Below are 13395 nucleotides of genomic sequence, written 5' to 3'. Positions count from 1 at the left end.
AATAGATTAAGACGTTAGTGTGGATAAATTGGTCGTAGTTAGCGCAAGACAGGCGAATTAATGAACAGGCCGCTGCTTTGCTGTGGACGTAGAGAGGTTGATGATGATGATACCTGGCTTATTTTTGTTGCGGTAGACGGCTGGTAGACGCTGTCGCGTAAGACAATGACGCTTATACTAACGAGACAGTGTGTTTAGAGGAAAGCCAAACATGCCGGCCTGCTGTGCAGCAATGGCAAGCGTAGTGCCACAGTACGCACTGGTGCCTCTATTTCTAAGTGTCAGTTCGTACCTTCGATAGTTAGCCCCTCTATAGTTACTGCTATAAAAAAATGCCGACTGAATTGTTGCGCAAATAGCTTGCCCTGCAAGCTTATAATCCCTGCTTATCGCACTGAGTTTTGTCCTCTTCAGCCAGTCGCAATGAGCTACCCTGTAGTTAGTCACGACACCTGTGCGGTAAAGTAGCTAGGGTTTGACATCTGTATTATTGATTTTGCTTATATACGACCTATCTTCGTGACTTTTTGTTAAGAGGGGTGGCAGCGTTATTCTGGCGCGCAAAGTTTTTAAATGAACAAAGCTTTCTTAGATGGAAGAGGTTTCTCTCAGGAAGCTTCGTGCAGGGGTGGCCCTGACACCTTCCGTCACCTAGATTAGGGGACACACATCAGAAGACCACGCAACTTGTCCTGAGTGTCCGTCTCCGATGAGTGATGATGATGCCTGGAATCTATGCCAGACAGGGAAACCCAGACGATATTAGTGACGGATGTCTGGAATTCAAGAATGGGAAAAGGCACCCAATCGGAAACGCTGTCATTACGTCGGTACCGAACTTTCTAGGGGAGCGTAAGCCCGTGGCATAGGGCACGTTCTCTAACCAAGACGTTACCGTTTTGCGTGACGAAGTTTGCAGCGGAGTTATTTTTGCGAAATGATTTGGTCCGAAAGAAGGAACTCACTGGGGAGACGAGCACAGTGTACCTAGTGGACGGCGCGGTTCGGAAGTTGCACGAAGCACAGTTTCAGCTTGAGACTACCTACTACAGCGGAAGGGTAAGCGCTCTTTGCATGAAGCTCCTGGACGACCACATCCTTGGCAAAATCCATGGCGTGAAAGGGCCTGATGATCCCAATGGGTTTACCGACCCACCAAGAAACCTCCCTTACGACACGGTTGCGCCGCCAGCTATTGAAGCGTGCCGACTCGATGTCTGGGCTAAAGAAGTTGTGGCCGTGATAGCGCGAACCCAGGAGCAAAACAAGGCGCCACACCTTCATCTGTTAAAAGCTACGATGCCGACGTCCGAACCAGCCTAAAAGGACGATTAGGCGGAAGAACAAGAAAAAAACAAATCTGTGAACAGCTTCCTTCCTCACATCGGCAAGAAGTTAAAGAACCGAACGAATAAGTGTAAGCTAAAGTTCAAGAAGCAAACCAACCTTCTTTACCGATGGTTTACAGAGCAGAAAAGCCCGGAAGTGCTTCGTTGCATATAAAGGCCGCCGACAGGCTGTCCTAAAAACGGGATAATGGCTAGTAATTTGTGTGTAAAAGATAAAGGACTGGATAAAGGAAGGCTTCTTCTAGCCCATTATCACAGGAGACGTGAAGACTTTCGTCGCTTAATTGGCAAATGTCGCTTCATGCGACCTTTGCAAATGTACAATCTCGAAGCGAAGAGTGCCGCATGTGCACCCATAGGAAGGACACTGGTTATACAAGCACCCTTCCACACAGTGGCGATTTTAATCTTTGGCCTGATCCAGCGATTGTGTAAGGCTCGAAACCAGTTCATGTTTACGATGATCTACTACACAACACGCTACCCGTGCGCCATAGAGCGCATGTTTGAAGCAATTGCCAGGCTGTTCTCTGGCGTTGAAGTTCGCAAAGAGGTTGTTAAAGTGTGGGGCCAGCTTCACATTATTTAATATTGGTAGAAGCGTCGTGATTGCTTTTGGTACACCAACCCCACGGTATCCCCTACCAGGTAGTGACGCACGGGGTGGTTGAAATGTTCAACGGAAATATAAAACATGCTCATGCACGTCTGCCAATAAGGCCCAAAGACGGAGACCTCTACCTCGTCCTAGTGCTCTCCACGTAAAGGGAAGTACAATACGCAAGCCTGAGGTTCTCCATTCTAGTAGCTGTACGTCCGCCACATCCGAGGGCCGCTGTACCTCCTGAAGTATATCTGAAGTGATGAAATTCTTCACGAGGATACCAAAACGACGGAGCACGTCTTCCGACTTAGAAAGAAGCTGGAAGAAACCTTTCGCTTGGTGCACGAGGAACCCAACAATCAGGTGCCCGATCTGCGAAGTTATAGAACCGAAAACTAGGAACTGATAATGACCGTCTGTAGACAAAGTGTTAGTTTTTTGGCAGATAACAAGAAGTTCCGTCTTCACTGTGAAATAAAAAATTTCACAGTGAAGACGGAAGACGAAAAAACATTAGAGGTGAAATAAAAAAAGGTGAATCACATTACACCTTCGCAAATACTGGTGAGCCAACCTCTCTCATCCTAACCTGCTGTATAAGTACGAAAAGACAAGCCCAACCAAGAAAAGGCGTGACTGAGCTGAGCGAAGGGTGCAGCACACAGGTTCCGGACTATGTTAAGCCGGAAAGCGTCCCAGGTGTTAAACGTTTGTCACACCTGAAAAAACGCAAAAGAGGCAAATTGAGGCAAAATTGGAGCGACAGTCAAAGATATGTTCTAACGTTCTGGAGCAAATTAACTTCATGTAATGTCCCCTAGAGCTCACCAACGACACCCCTGTTAACGTAAAAATATATCGGCTACCGTTTGCTACGGTGGATAACATGGAGATGAAAGTACAGGACATGAGGGCTTTGAGAATCATAAAGAATCAACTTCGCCGTATAACTCACCCGTATTGTCGGTGAAAAATGTGGAACACCCCAAGTAGATTACCAAAAACTCAGCATTCTCGTTGCTGATATAGAACCAATGCCTCGAGCCGATGCTGTATTTGCTGGTGCAGGTGGCAAGCAAAAATACTTTTCCAAATCGTAATTTGTGAAGGGTTGCTGGCATAGTTCTCTCACAAGATTGCAAGGCGAAATCAGCTTTTTCACAACGTCAATTGTTTATGAGTTCCCATAAAAACCGTTTGGAATTAAAGCTGCTGCCGCCGTCTCCACGAAGCTGATGCATAGAATCCTCCTCAGGATCAGCGGCGTCACCCATTGCAACGACAATGTAATAATGGCCTTCAGCACATTGTAGGAGCAGGTTGAATCACTCGGACAAGTGAACACGCCAATTGAAGCGGGAAAACAGACCGTACAGGTAAACAAATGCCACTTCAATGCAAATGTACTCTCACACTAGTTCTTTCTGCATCATAGTCTTTTCCAACTATCTTGTACATGCATTTCCCAATAGAAAAGACGTAATGACTTGGGGATGTATTCTCACCATTTGAATGTATCAATGGGTATTTGGAAATGGCTGCTGTGGTTTCGCAATCTGATGCACTCTAGTTACGCCACTTTTATGCGGAGGGTCATTTCTAATAAATGAATAACAGGGTACCATCAAAAAGAAATCTGTAGGCACAAAATTTGGCAGCCGAGTGTACTGTGCGTTCTGGATATCCAGCAAGGTTTCGGTGCTCCCTGCCTTACCTTTTGACACCTAAATCATGAAAAAAATGCCGTGTTGTTTGTTCGCTCTTTTGCTCAAAATGCCTTATTTGTCGCTGCATGTGAGCTTTTTGTGTATCCCCTTGGTATATGTTTCACATATTCAGCATATACACGAGGTGTATATCTTCCTTCGTTTGCGATATGCATTTCATTGTTACGTAGGGAAATTGTTTACTTTCAGAAGAGCATTGGCGCAGAAGGCGGAGGGAAAATGTATAGCGCCGATTGCCAAACAGCGGAGAGGCCTCAAATTTTTGTTCTCTTTTTCGAAATACTCTTTCCTTGTTCTTATTTGCTTAGTGCAGAGGGCTGCAGTTATCAGATTAGTGCAGCTACGTTTTACTTACGTCACTCTCTAGGAATTTTACCCTCTAGGAATTGCTATATTCATTTCCACCTTGTTTTTTTTACTACTTTGCGGTCGACGAAGGTTACACATTTTTTTCTTCTGTTCAGTCGCTTACTACGTAAAAAATGACACCCGCTTTGAAACTATAGGCCGACAGTGCTGCGCTACCGTAGACGTGTGTATATAGGGTGGGCTGGTCGTCAAACCAATGTCGGCGTTGACGTTTTCTCCACACGCCTTTTATCATGAAATGTAGATGCTGAAATAAATTTGAATTTGTGATTAAGTAAGGGCAGTGTCATAAGAAACGACATGTGTTCAGTGCTCACGCGCCGCAACAAATCAGGCACCGCTTGGTAGACTCCGCATTCCTTCCGAACTCATCGCCGTTACATTTAACTATTATTTTAACGGTGGGTTCACGACGGCAGTGTCAAGAAGTGCCTGTGTGTTGCCTGGGGTTGTGCTGTAGATTATTATGCACCCCTCCGTCTAACGACGACAAATGTTGAAGGCGAAACTTCTTCAGGAGTGATTTCTTGGCTGTCGTATGAATCTGGGCTTTGAATCGCACATGATGTCAACTTTGACTTTTTGGGCTTTCCGTTTGACTCTCACCACTATGGAGTTTTGATCGCAGCTGCTTTCTGACCCTTCGCTTTTTCATTTCACCCTTCGCTTTTTTTTGTACCCCCCTCCAAATCTGCAGTTTCTACCATGTCACAATTTGCGCAATCAGATAGACGCCGGCTTCAAAAGATTTTTAAATACAATAGCAGCTTTTAAAAATAGCTGCATGGAAGCCGCTTCCCCAGAAACGAGCTCTCGCTAAATAAACCTGGTACACCGTAGTTCACCTCGAAAACGGAAAAATATGCTTCTAAGTGGGTATCGTGTCCCAGAAGAAAACGTTATCTTAGGGGTGAGCTTCGTCAAAGCTGAACTAAATAAAATTAGGTTATACTTCTCGCCTTAATTTTGTGCCATTTCGAAGTCGTCTGCCAAAATCCTGCGCTCGTTCTCTACGTTCACAGGGTGGAATGGCACTAGATTTCGATATATTATTTATTGAAAGTTTTGGTTTTTACTTTGATACTAGTTATGAGTGCCCTGAAGGGGTGCGAATCAAGCATTATTTCCCTTTATATTTCGATAGGTAAATACATAAAACTATATTTGCTAAGTATGGGAAACGAATAGTATCTTACCTGGTGGATACGTGACGACCAGAAAATCAGAATTACTGTCCTTTCCTATTGTTCCCATGAATTCTTGCTTTCTACTATGTCTAGAAAAGCAGAAATCGTAGAGCACATAAGCAACAGAGATAAAACCGCATGATGTAAAGTATGAAGATATGCAAATAAAACAAACCCGCCACTATTTAAAAAGTATGCTATTAAATCGGCGTTTTATTTCTCACGTTACGTGAACGATTGAGGGCATGTACGGCAGCTCTATTGCATCTTTTTTAGTGCAACCTACACTACCCTACCTCTAGCAGCCTTCGCTGAGTGAACAGTTTTGCCCTTGCACGCTAGAGGTCCAACCACACCCACTTCCGTAAGCGCCCGGCATGGCAGCGGCCCAATAACGGGGAGAGATAGGCGGGAGAGGAGACATTGACGAGGGTGGCACGGAGACGTGCGGGGTACTTGTGTGCGGGACGTAGCAGAGGAAGGCGACCAGCTGCCGTCGCAGCCTTAAGCGCGCGCCACTAAGGAATGCCACGAGCCAAGTTCTGCGCAGAACTGTGTGCGATTGAGAAAGACGAACGTCCAGCTCTGGTCCCTCGTTTGGAGGCGAGGCCAAAACAACGCCGCAAGGCGTAACAGAGAAACAAAAAAGGTTACTGTTGCGTACAGCCTCGCTACCTTCAATTCTTGTGCATTAGTGGGAACGTCATTCATTTTTTCGCCTGTAGTTAAGCCCCCTCGTAAATTGTTATTTACGTGCTTCAGCTTGTTCAATAAAACCAATTATTCAACAAGTTCAAATGAATGGTAGAGGTTTGCCAAGACAAATTTCTATCCCTCTAATCATTCTTGAATGCCTCTGATTACGGTCAATAGCGTACAAAGGTCTTAATTTGCACCAGCGCTTCAAAACACAGGTGACAGTGGATACGACACACTGAGGTTTGCCTTTGCAGTCGCCGCAGAACCACGATTCTCCGTACCCTGCTTACCCCGTTATGCCAGCTCTATTCAGGAATACCTGAATGGTCAAATGAGCACTCAAAAATTTACACGCCTTTCTTGCGCCCTCGTACAAACCCCTGGATACTAGGGTTTGGGCAGTTCATAAAATCTACACTGTTTCACCACACCATAATTTTGCTGCAGGACATGGCTTTGTTCTCATAATTAGTGGTGGTAGTTTGTTATTTTCTCAAAGGGGTGTATATGATTTGTTTACCAGGTAAGAAGTGGTAGCGTATACAACGTTCAGACTCACAGAACGTTTTCATGGCCGTAGTAAAAATACAGTAAAACTTTCATGGGAAAAAAGTTCAATCACCACGCCGTTTGCTTGGTAGCTGTGGATGTATCAACAAATCAATGCCTGCCCGATTGGCCTTGTTGGATAGAGCCGAAGAATGGTTGCTCTTTCAGGCCAATAAGACACACATGTAGACTATCCACGATTGCACATGATCCCTCTCAGGCAAAAATTATTTTCGCAGTGAAACATGATGCGCGATGCTCAGAACAACATAGGAGCGTGAACGCAAAATAATAGTTTGACCTGCTATTGTTCTGGTGCTAAACAGTCTCTTCAAGTTTCCGACTGGGCTGTTTGCCAACTTGATCAGCCCGCGAGTGAAACCTTTAAACCTCGTTCCTCTCACTCGCCATTGCGAGAAACCTCCTGGTCGCCCCATTCGATATCTTCACCTGTCAAGGCGGCTTGTAATGCACGTACGGCGATAGGTAGAAGTACTCAATCTTGAGTACATTCATTTACAATCATTTGTACTCAACATTACGAGTGAATATTATGATGAGTGAATAGTGGTATGAATACAGCGATGGGAGACCTGTAAAGTGTAAGAGGTGAGATGAGGTGTGCGTGCGTGCGGAAGAACGAAGTGAAGCTGGCGGCCAAAGTAAGGGTAGTAAATTCCCTAAAGACGAAGAGTCTAGCAATGTGGCGACGCCAAAGATGCTAGGAAGACCACATTTTACTCTAAAGGGTCGCACAACCAATTTTTGTGAAGTGCATGTCCGCTAGCTCGTACGAAAGCCAGCGTATTATATCGTGGGGTAACGACTAACAAACCCAAATAAACAGCCGAAAAGTTTTAATTTGCCACTAAGTGTCGGAAGTCTGACAGGCGGTTCCCTCCACGGTCAAAATGTTACACGAACGTTAGTACTTAAGCAGTCCCGTTGAAATGCGTTTATAAAAAAACTTAATAAAAGAATAACAAACACTGTATGTTGTTAATTTTTCAGCCTCTTTTCATCTGAGGTACTGTCAAATGATCATAGGTCGGCGTAAGTACACTCATTTGTACTCACTTGTACTCAAACTCACGAGTGAGTACGATGATGAGTGATCACACACCCAGAAAAAAAACAGTGAGTACGATGACGAGTGAGTACAGGGGTAAGTCTACTACTCATGAGTACAGTACTCATGAGTACACTACTCATGAGTATGAGTATTTATGAGTACAGTATTCATGAGTATGAGTTCTCATGAGTTTGAGTACTAATGAGTATGAGTACTCATAAGTATACAGTACTCATGAGCACACAGTACTCATGAATACACAGTACTCATGAGTATACAGTACTCATGAGTATATGCACTCCTGAGTACAGTAGTGCAAACAAGTTTTATCACGAGCTCGAGTCCGGACGCGCGTGTACGAGTCGCAAACATTTAGCGGTGCCGCTGTGCACCTTAACTGTCAAGCATGGTAAAATTACACAACGAAAACTGCACCTCCCTCCTTTACCGGTCCCTGTTTGGCGCTGTAAGCGTTTTTCGGCGGTCGCTCGCAAAGGGGTCGCGGTGAAGAGGGAAAAAGGAGGGGGTGAGGGCCCGGCGGGAAACGCGGCCGCAGTTGCTCTTCTCTGATGGGACTTGTTGACTGCCGCAGTTATTTTTGTTGACGCGGCCTGTCAACGCTTGGCGGCTTCATTGCGCTTGCTTTAATTGTTTTAGGGGAGAGGCGGTGGAGGCTGCTAACAACGCACGAACTAGGCGTACTTAAGTCCCTCTTTTTCGGTCTTCAGAAGTTTCCGTAGACGCATGGTACGCTGTGTAGTCGTTTCGTGAGCCGAACCACTCATTTCAACAGTCGCAGTTAATTTACGTAACTCGCGTCAAACCGACTGCGTGGTTTGTAACGTTAGCTGTGCGTATTCACGCGACAGTTTGGCTGATGTACGTGCGCCCATATCGTTTTATTAGGTTCCCGTTTCGAAAAATTTTGCTCAGGTTCGCTAGTAATATGGTCTCGTGTAGTGCCATTTACAAGTGAGCATATAGCCCCACCGTGCACTACGGCGTGCAGGCGCGGCAGTGGAGTTTGCCCCAGCAATGGAAATAAAATATCCGAGAACACCTAAGCACGTTTGTGAGTTGTGAATTGGACATCATAATATCCAGTTCAACGCGAGCGGCGCCTTGTTTAGTCTCGCATATTTTGTCGAAGAGCTCTGTCATCTTGCCGCTGGAGGAACATTTTGCTTTCGAATGGCTTTACTTTCGAGTGGCAACCCGATTCGCCGCTTCTCGTTTATGCCACCGTGTAATGAGGGCGCTGATGATGATGGTGAATTTCGGTGGTTGTTATTCCCCTACCTTCACTACTGTTTACAGGCGGGGCGACCACCCCTCGCAAGCAACTATACCGCGGAGTTTAAGCTCGCACTGTGAGTGGCCTCGTGAAGGAATTGTTTTGAATTGATGAACGCCAACGCCAGACGCCGGGATTGTCGCTTAAGCTCGCATCTTGGAACGTCTCGTAAAACATGTGCATTGCACATAACGACGTCACCGCACTTTTTGATCGATCGCTGTCAGCTTCATCCGCGTTGCTCGAGATAAGAGCTGCAGATTTCCACTGTGCAACCAACCCACCAACACGGCAATACAGTGACGTCAGTGCAAGCTATCACGCCTCCGAAAAACGCATCTACAAACTTTGTTCTCGAGTACACAAAGCACGGCAGAGCTGTTGTACGCTGATGTAACGGCTGCCAAGTACCGGCAGCAACTGGGTGCACTGCGGCCCTCGACTGCGACCGATACCCTCTCCACCCCCCCCCCCCGGACACACACACACACACACTGTTGGGACTGGGCCATTCTAGCTCAGTCACCACTGTTCGATTCATTTCACTTTATTTTCTTAAAGACCCCACAGGGGGTGTTACATAAGGGGTGCGTTGTACAGCATAGATACAAAAGCCACAGGTTAACAATACAGATGCATAGATGTTGCGACGTTGCCCTGCTCAGTCCGCCATCGACGCGGCGCAGAGGAGAGCGATGAAGTTGTCGAGCCGACGGTGATTTTAAGCTGCATTCATATACAATATATACAAAGGTAGCAAGAGCGTTACATGGCTCGCACAAAGGCACTTCTCAACTCAGTGCCTCCGATGAAATGCCGCCGCACAGCCGCTGCTTCAGGGCTGGTTTTATACCCCCGGGGTTCCGCCGCAGCCGCGTGCAGTTCGAATCTTTCCAATCAGGACTATCACTGGCCGCAGTTTGAATCCGGCGAATGCAGGCGCAGTGATTGCGTCAGCCGAGCCACGAATGGGAAAGGGGAGGCGACTCAGCGGCGCCGTCTGCAGAGTCTACTCGTCGCTGCGTGTCTTTTGCGGGCCGGTCGTCCCAAGCATGATTTGGTGCGGCCGTCTCGATGGGAAAAGGAGAGTAGACTCGGCGGCGCCGTGTGCCTCCAGTTGCGGCACGTCTGCCGCGGGCTGGCTGACCGAGGCGCGAATCGGGCCCACCGTCGGCGCGTCGCCAGGTGCAGCAAATTTGTGTCGGGCGCTCTGGTTAACCGCACACACACGCATAGAAAAATGAGTAAGATCAGACCCGTGTGGGTTATGGCCTAGCTGTTAACGGAAATAGACACAACGACGCGTAGTGCCCGTCCTGTCCCTTTTTCGCGGCGGGACCTCCCTCTTTGGCTTTTCGCGCGCTAGCCGGTTTTCGTCTTTCTGTTTATCTCTTACTTTGCGGGGTGGCGGCGGTTGCGAGGGGTATGGTTGCGCAACGTTCGCAGAATTCGGAACAGCGGCGGCACCGTCTCTTTCCAGATGGTTTTAAAGACGATAGTCTTTCTTTGGCCACTTGAGCGCGACAATGTTGGCATGTCAGTCTGTCTGTGTCCGTCATAAACTTAATATCACGCCCCGCTGTAGACATGGGAGCTACTGGGGTCGCCGTAAAGTAGCTTCACGTACATAATGCGCCCTCTCTACAACTGGCCAACTGCCCCGTGATTCAGCCGCGATTCAGCCCGCGATTCAAAACGCGAGTGCGTACGTCCCGTTTCGCTCTCTCCCGTGTACGTGCCTTCGCGCAGTGGGTAGCCCTACGACAATGCACCGTGTAAGAAGTTTTCTTCTCGGGCTCCTCTGTCCTGATGTATATGTAATCTCAGTATTTCTAATTAGTTTAACATTTTATTTTTTTCTGTTTAGCTTTTCATTCGAGCGACGACCTAGCTAAGATGTTGCAGTCGACAGGATCATGATTTAAGGCCACGGGAGGACGAACGGACGAACAACCTGGACAGACCGCACCACGACTACGAGAGTGCAGCACGCAGACATGGGGCGCCGACGCACTCCACGCCAGCGGTGGTCGACACAGTGCTGACTTCAACGGAACGCTACGTCCTATGCTCTACGAAGAAACAGCAGTTCGTTAGCGCACTACGATTACGAGGGCTACCCTGCTCTGGCCGTAAGGACGACATCATCTTGCGTCTTCTAGAGTACAACGAAGAACGTCGCCATCTCTCCAAACGAAGGAATGTGCCAACGGTACTTCAGGCTGCCTCCGACAACAAATGGCAGATGACCCTGCAAGCGGCCCTGTTTGAGAGCAGAAGGCTGCGTGATGAACGAGAAAGTTTTCTGAGACAACTGGCGAGAGTCGGCCGCACGTTTTCCCCGGTACCTGGACTGCACGAGATCCGAGCACAGGCAGAATGCACGACGGCACGCACATGAACGAGACGACGCATGCAAAATTGTGATTGCGTGCTCACCGGACCTTTCCCAGGTAATCGCCAAGATTACGGAGACGCATCGAAGGTCAGTGCATTTCTGGCGAGATCACGAACACACGTTGCTCTGCTACATCGCCCACGCGCAGGTCATTCCAGCAACGAGCAACGAGACTCGCAACGTACGCAGCGCGCACGAGCCAGAAGGCACCACGTTCCTGTCACCCGCTCTTCCGCTACAGACGTACACGAAGGAAACGCTGAGAGCACGGAACGCAACGGGGCCGGTACGTACATTTTCCGCATGTGCTGTCCTGGCGCGGGTCCACGCAACCAACGACATCGCATCCAGATTGGTGGATATGGCCACGACAAGCGAGCAAGACGCACGGTGCCCGAAATGCACCATACGTGGCGAACGACCGCACCCCAATTATAGGGGAGTTTCATAGATAAAACGAGACGCACAGCGCACGAAACGCACCAGAAGTGACGAACGACATCCAACTTGAACCAGTGGAGCTGACCACGGAGAACGAAATGCACAACGCACGGAATGCCACGAAGCCGCAGCACACACGGAGGAAACTGCTGTTCGCGACATCCTCCGCTCCCACTGCAGGTGCTATCCGGACTTGGCCAGCGAATGTTACAACCGCCGAAATCACCTGGCCACAAGCAACAAAAGACCCAGCGCACGCGGTTCAACCCTACCGGAAAGTACGAGCTTTCCGACACCCGCTGCTCCCGCCCGAGTCCAGCGGACGAACGACATGACACTCGTGCAAGTAGGTCCGTCAACGAGCAAAGACACGGCCAGCGCACGCGGCATGTCCGAGCCAGAATTAACAAGATCACCGGCACCCGCGCCCCGATCGAGACTCACACGACAAACACCATTTCGTACAAGAGGACGCAACCGCGAGCAAGCGGACTCGCGATAAACGGATCCTGCTTGTATGGGAGAGATAGCGATTATAGCATTCTCGAAACAACGGGCAAAAGACGAGGTCTTGAGCGACGACACGGACACGGCAAGAACGGCAACGAATGAACCCCATCCAGACGAAGCATCGAATGCCCTGACGATGAAGTCACGCTTGCGACGCCGAGGAATGTAGGACCGAACGGACGGCACGAACTACGCCCGCTTCCCCACCACAACGGTTTCACTTCCGAAACAACCACGGCGACTGCGAGCACGGAGCCGCAACGACTTTGACCGATGAGCCATGCCGCCCTACGAAAACGCCCCGCTACCGCACACTAAACGAAAAGACAAACGGCTCCCGCACCATACGCAACGCACGCGTCAATTCAAGCAACGTCCTCAACGCGCGGAACTATGCCATCCCTACACAGCGCAGCTCGCCACCGGACAAACCAGACGACTACGCCCCCACATGCATCAAGCACGCGACGAGCTACACGAACACAATCGCCGACGGAAGCGGCGCAACCAACGCAACGCCGTAAACACTGTCAAGTTCAGGTCTGACGAAATGAATCCCAAGGCACACACACAATAAAATCAAGCAGATTTGAAATTCACCGAAAATCAACGAGACGAACACCCTCTTAACGAAGTTTCTAGTATCTGGAACAACAAAAAACAAACGCCAGCATCGAGCATCTGTGAACAAGCGGACAATGATCTGGATACGAACCGACGTCAATCTACGCGAACGCTTCATTGTGCCTGGGGGCAGGCGCATTTCGGATTCAGAGCATGATTAGGATACGTATCAGCGCGCCCGGAAACGAAAACGGACGACAAAAGCTGCCGCCCGAAGACACGCAGAAAAACGCAGTTTACGGCCACGGCGGCACCAACAAGCCCCGAGCTCCCCTGAGCCTGACCCGGCCTGAGAACAAGACGAGACGCCAGGCGCAACGCGAGTGCTTACGTTCCGTTTCGCTTTCTCACATGTACAAAGTACTTGCCTTCGCACAGTAAGTCGCCCAACGACAGTGCACCGTGTCAGCCTATTTCTTCCTCTGTCCTGATTTATATGTAACCTGTGTTTTTCTAATCAATTAAACAATTCATTTTTTCTACTTAGTCTTTCATTCGAGCTACGACCTAGCTAACAGTGCAGATAAGTTGATTATTCGTGAGTAATAAAAATTGAGTACTCATGAGTATTG

The 13395-nt window shown here is 48.5% G+C and overlaps 1 long non-coding RNA gene across 1 annotated transcript in view; it reads right to left on the bottom strand.

Moving 5' to 3' along the window:
* The window catches only part of LOC144140907 (uncharacterized), a 49127-nt gene that overhangs the window by 11951 nt on the left and 23781 nt on the right, over positions 1–13395 (bottom strand). The window contains exon 3 of the long non-coding RNA XR_013316384.1: positions 5246–5325. This is a non-coding gene — a long non-coding RNA (uncharacterized LOC144140907). The remainder of the gene's footprint in view (positions 1–5245; positions 5326–13395) is intronic.

The sequence above is a fragment of the Haemaphysalis longicornis genome, unplaced genomic scaffold (genome assembly GCF_048455015.1).
Source record: "Haemaphysalis longicornis isolate Haplotype H1 unplaced genomic scaffold, Haemaphysalis longicornis Haplotype H1 scaffold_55, whole genome shotgun sequence".
NCBI lineage: Eukaryota > Metazoa > Arthropoda > Arachnida > Ixodida > Ixodidae > Haemaphysalis > Haemaphysalis longicornis.
This window is presented reverse-complemented; position numbering and strand designations above follow the sequence as displayed.